At 45.1% G+C, this 5,829-nt stretch overlaps 3 non-coding genes across 3 annotated transcripts; 1 reads left to right on the top strand and 2 right to left on the bottom strand.

Moving 5' to 3' along the window:
• Nucleotides 1–138: 138 nt before the first annotated feature.
• On the bottom strand, nucleotides 139–251 carry LOC122763892. Its single transcript, XR_006359411.1, has one exon. It is a non-coding gene; the product is annotated as a U5 spliceosomal RNA (small nuclear RNA).
• Nucleotides 252–825: 574 nt separating this feature from the next.
• On the bottom strand, nucleotides 826–991 carry LOC122763895. The gene has a single exon (XR_006359414.1). It is a non-coding gene; the product is annotated as a U1 spliceosomal RNA (small nuclear RNA).
• A 427-nt stretch (nucleotides 992–1,418) lies between these two features.
• LOC122763893 lies at nucleotides 1,419–1,537 on the top strand. The gene has a single exon (XR_006359412.1). It is a non-coding gene; the product is annotated as a 5S ribosomal RNA (ribosomal RNA).
• The last annotated feature ends 4,292 nt before the right edge of the window (nucleotides 1,538–5,829 follow it).

The raw sequence follows: 5,829 nt of genomic DNA on the forward strand, positions 1-5,829 counted from the left end.
TCAGTTGTTGTGCTGCCATGTTTTTAAGGGCGCATAACAAAGGCTGCTGCTGCTGATCACCTCCGCCCCAAGGTTGACCTAAGTGCACCTCTGAGCCTTGACAGACAGCTGCTTGACATTTGACACACTCAAAGGGCGCAGCCTTACAGCAAAGCCCACCAAAAATAACTTAAACTCTTCAACGTCCCTCTCCACGGAAGTCTTTAGTAAAAGGCGAAAGACTTGTGCATTTTGAAGAGAAACCAGAGTCAACGTAGCCCCTGTCCGGGAGAGCAGCCGAGGAGTCTATCCGCCGGAGTCACCACAGTCTCGGTCGGCCGGCCGGCCGGCCACCTTGGGACGGCCTTCCTTCAACGTTTTTGCTTAGTCAGCCAATAAACCGCCCAGATTTGACTGCATGTTTGGAAGCGCTTTCCTACTGTCGGTTGTGCGCTGCAGTTTTCTATCAGTCGCTGAGGCTGTGGCACATTCCTCGCTCACTGGCACACCTCCAACATTTAGTGGTAGACGTGAGTGCATGAGCAAAGCAGCTCCGTGTCACACTGAGCAGTACAAACTGCCGGGCCATTTCCCCCCTCATCCGGGCTTCTGAAATGGTGCGTTGCTCCTGGCATCACTTCAACATCAGGTCACTGCACGGAGTGAACAGAGCAAGCGCCAAAGTATTAACCCTTGGCATGATGGCCATGGATCCATCTCCCACAATCGAGTTCTTCTACAAAGAGTTGGGAAAGGGAGCGTGACATTTGCTTTGAGCTGAAAGACAACACCCACAACCATCACGTTCCCAGCAACTTGGAAAGACTGGGGATGTTGCTCCGCAAGGACGTGAGAAGTTTGGAGATGGGCACACACTAGCAAAAATTATGCAATCAAGACTCCCACGTTTGGGGAATTTGCAGGGGGCAACACAGCCGGAGTGCAATTGGCTGAGCCTCGCCCTGGGTGAACCGCCTTCTTGATCATGGTATCTCCCCTGCCAGGTAAGTATGAGGTGTACTCGCCAAACACCGGGTGGCTCTTGCCAGACACAGATCTTTGGCTGATGGTGCTGGAAATGAATAATCCCAGAGGCCAATGCCTTGACTCAGTTGCTCGTTAATGCTGTGCTATGTTCAACTTCAACCTCCAGCACACATTGGAGAGGAAAAACTGCACACATTGGAGAGGAAACACTCGACCTTTTTTACTGGCATACCTGGCTGTCGTTTCCTATAGATTCAGCAACAACTGGACATGACGGCACCAACAGCAGCTTGCCCATCCCGGTGTCGCTTCCCGATACTGGACTAGAGTGTAGCATGTGGTGGAGATAAAGGCTGAAGTGCAGTGTGTCCGAAAGGCTGACCTTTGAGCCCCTCCACGCGCAGGGGGGCCTTGCCCAGTCCATGAAGGCAGTCTGTGTCCCCAGCCCCCCGGCTTACGGCCATACCACCCTGAGCACGCCCGATCTCGTCCGATCTCGGAAGCCAAGCAGGGTCGGGCCTGGTTAGTACTTGGATGGGAGACCGCCTGGGAATACCAGGTGCTGTAAGCTTTTACACCGCTGCACGCTTTTACACTGCTGCTTCCGTACAAGAAACATGCCCCTCCACGAGCAGGGGCCTTGCCTAGTCCATAAAGGCACTCTCTGTCGCCAGCCCCTCGGCTTACGGCCATACCACCCTGAGCACGCCCACAAGCAAACCAGGAAGTGGATGGAACAAACATTTCGAGCACACGGCTCCTTTTCTCAACCTGTTTTCTCCCCTTTATTCTCCTCTGTTTTGTACTTCTCTTCCTTTTCTCGTCTTGTGCGACTTTAGTTCTTTGTTTTGTTCATTTAAAAGACTGGTTTTCCCCCCGACAGTGTGTTTTACACTGTGCGGGGGCGCTTTTAGTTTTTGCTGACTATGGACGGACCTCAAGTTGACGACCCATGGAACGGAAAAATGGCAAATGAAACGGCAACAACAGAAAAAGGACAGGAAGATAAAGGCAAGGAAAATCAAAGAAAATATGACAAGGACATGACACTACAAATTGAGCTTCAAGGTACGGAGAAAGTAACAATTATGGAACTTTTAAAGTGTGTGCGGGAGTTGTGTGGTGGCTTAATGGCCTGCCGCTACACCGGAGAGAACAAATATGAAGTCACAATGACCAATGCTATTGGGAAAAGAAGGCTCCTGGACGGCTTCAAGATCGGCACAACAACTGTTTTGGCAAACAAGCTCGACAATGATGAACTGGTGGTATCTTTCCTAGGCCTCCCGGCCTACATTACGGACAAGGAAATTCTAGACAAACTATACGAATGGGGAGTCTCAGCGGTGTCACCGATTAAGAGGAGAATGTGGCCGGGGACCAACATCGCAGATTGGACAAGATACTTAAAGGTAAAGTTCAATCAGACGGTGCAATCACTCCCTTATTCTGCTAGGTTTATGACTGCCACTGGTCCTGAATATTTCAGAGTAATCCATGATCGGCAAGTCAAAGGCTGTCGTATGTGCATACAGCCAGGACACATCCTACGGGATTGTCCAGAATTTTGTTGTCACCGCTGTGGAGTCCAGGGGCATTATGCGAGAGCATGCATTAAAACTGTGAGGAGATGTGAGCTTTGCCACAATAATAAGGAAAACTGCATTTGTAATGATAGTTATTCTGAATCAAATAATGAGTCAGACTTAGGGGCAGAGCAGGCACAGATGAGCTGTGTAGAGAGCTCGGGAGAGGAGGAGGCAGAGGTAAGCTGTGAAGACAGCTTGGAAGAGGAGGAGGTAGAGATGGTGCATACCGAAGCACAAACATGTGAGCCAGCTGATGTGGCCTCCAGTCTCGTCTGTGAGGTGGTTGATAACCCCACAGAATCTCGGAAAAACACGAGGCGGGAGAGCTCTACTGAGAGCCCCTGTGCGCTACAGCAGAAAAAAAAAACTGATAACCAGGAAACAGTGCGGGCTGCAAAAGCGCAGAGTGCATCGGCCACCGGCACTGCATCACTCAGCCCTCCCCACTCCAGTAAGACCTCATCACAATTGCCCCCCCCAAGTGCTGACTCTGATTTTGAAATGGACACCTCACTGATTTCAAAGCTAAGAAAAAGACAAATGAAAGGAAAACATGGAAAAAGATCACAAGAAAAACAGAGTAAAAAAAGTTAATAATCATGTCTGACGCGACACTATTTCAATTCACCCTCCTCATGGTCTCCTTTCTCTCGCTGAATGCCTGTGGGCTCTGCAATAGAGAAAAACTACAGAATTTATTAACTCCCATCAATTGTGACATACTGTTTCGTCAAGAAACCAAATGGTCTGAATCTCCGTTCAATCTGTTAAAAGACCTGTGGGAGGGTAATATATTTTACAGCAATGCTGTAAGTAACAGGTGTGGTGTCGCCATCCTAACAAAAAAAAATGTGTTTGATAAGATAACTGAAATTCATAAGTCTCCTGAGGGGAGACTATTAGTAATTGACACTTGGCGTAATGGTACTCACCTGAGATTTATAAATGTCTACGCTCCCAATGTTGAGAGGGACAGGAAACTCTTCTTCAAAGCTTTGGAGTACTGGCTAACTGACTCATGTATTATCACAGGTGACTTCAATGTCGCCCTGACCAAAATGGATGTATCAGTGAACAATCATTTCAAACAAGATACAAGTAGGGGTTTGCTCATAGACATCATTAAAAAACATGACTTGGTTGATGTATGGCGTATCACTAACCCATTTGTCATTAAATTCTCAAGACATCAAATAACCAATAATTCCCTCAAACAGTCCAGAATAGATTTCACTCTAGCAGGTCCTTCCGCCATTTCCAAAATAAGCACAATCGATTATCAAATAAACACCATAAGTGATCATAATTTCATCAAAATGTCCATATTTCCAACATTTCAACAAAAAAATGGAGGTGTCTGGTGCTTCAATAATAGTCTATTACAGGACCCTCAATTTATTAAAAAAATTAACAACTTCCTCCAGAATGTCTCTGAAGAAATGCGATGGGTTAGTGATGCTTTTGTCTGGTGGGATGAAGTAAAAAAACGCATCAAAAGACTCTCAATTAACTACAGCAAACACAAACGATGGTTGAATGATTTAGATGAAAAAGATATAAAACAGAAAATAGAAGTTGAGCTTTCTAAAATTGCCCAGGTACCTAACAGGGACCTTACAAATTACATATGGCTCAAGGAACAACTGTCCAACCATTATAAAATCAAGTGTGCAGGGGCAATCACTAGAAGCAGGGTACAAGCATTTGTTGAGGGTGAAAGGTGCACATCCTATTTTTTGGGACTGGAGAAACAACTGCAGAGCAAAGTGTCTATCAAGGAATTAAAAAACAGTGACGGCAACTCAATCACAAATCTTGACGAAATATTAACAACGGTTCACTCTTTCTTTCAACAGCTATACTCCAGTAGTCCTGTCCGTCAGTATGAGCAAGAGATGGTAACTAAAGCAATCACTAACAAGCTCAGTACTGAAGACAAAGTCTGGTGTGATCAGCCTCTCACAACAAGTGAAATTGAAGCGACCATTTCTGGCCTTCATAAAAACAAAAGTCCGGGGTTAGATGGACTAACAACAGATTTTTTTCAAGCCTTTAAGGACAAATTATCGCCCATGTTACAATCTGTTTTTCAGGAAATAGACAGCCGGGGCTATGCTCCTGAGACCCTCACATCTGGCCTAATTACAATTGTGTACAAAAACAAAGGGGACAAAACAAATCTGCAGAACTATAGGCCAATCAGTCTTCTTAACACAGACTACAAAATTCTGACCAAAGCACTCGCAAATAAACTCAAAACGGTAATTCCAGGGCTTGTACACCAAGCACAAGCCTACAGCATCCCTAACAGAGACATTTCAGACCCCATTCTTTCCACCAAGTCAGCGCTTTCCCAAATGTCAAATAGTGGTGGAATATATCTGGGCGTAGACTTTGAAAAAGCCTTTGACCGTGTGGAACATGAATTTCTCTGGGCCACTCTTAAACAGTTTGGCTTTGGTCAAAGTTTCATAAAAACAATTCAGGTTTTATACAACAACGCGCTGTTGTGGGAACTTTTGTGAGTGAGATGAAGCACGAGAACTGAGTCGGATGAATACAAGCAAGTTGATTTAATCTGAGTTGCAACCAGAGGAGCACAGTTTACAGAGTCGAAGAGTCTGCAAAGTGAACAACACTGAGCAGAGAGAAACAAGGCGTATATAAACATGTCTTCAGCAGTATGTGTACGTGATACAGAAGAACAGAAGGTTCATTGGATAGAGTAGTTGTCTGATATGATGCCAATAAACTGTTGTGAGAAACTAGCAGATATCAGTAGAGAACAGGGAGTTTCTTGGGAGGACAGGGACCTTGAGATGAAATGGGAAACTTATAATTGCCCTCTACACCTCGTGTGACCCAAGAAACAACTAACCACTGAACCTTGTGTGACATAAAGAAACTGTGTGTCTGTGTGCATGCAATATGCCATTACATTTCCCCCCTTTTTATCCTTAAGGATAAACGAGGAAGAGAAAAACAACCAATAAAACACAATCAACAATAGAAGCAACAAAATATGCACACACAATATAACACAACAAATCCCAGATGACAATCAAATATGAGAAAAGAACAGTATTCAAAACTTCAGACTGAGCATTCCAACTGGTTTACGATCAGTCGTCACACAGAATACAATTCAATGGAAAACCTTAAGGTAAAAGTTGCAAGCTGTTTTTGTGGATGAAAGCATCCTGAGTAGAGCATAGCAAAGAGAGAACTGGGTTACTGTCAAACAAAATCCTTTATACACATGCATCAGAGTCAG

This window comes from Solea senegalensis, unplaced genomic scaffold, assembly GCF_019176455.1.
Source record: "Solea senegalensis isolate Sse05_10M unplaced genomic scaffold, IFAPA_SoseM_1 scf7180000017126, whole genome shotgun sequence".
NCBI classification, from domain to species: Eukaryota; Metazoa; Chordata; class Actinopteri; order Pleuronectiformes; family Soleidae; genus Solea; species Solea senegalensis.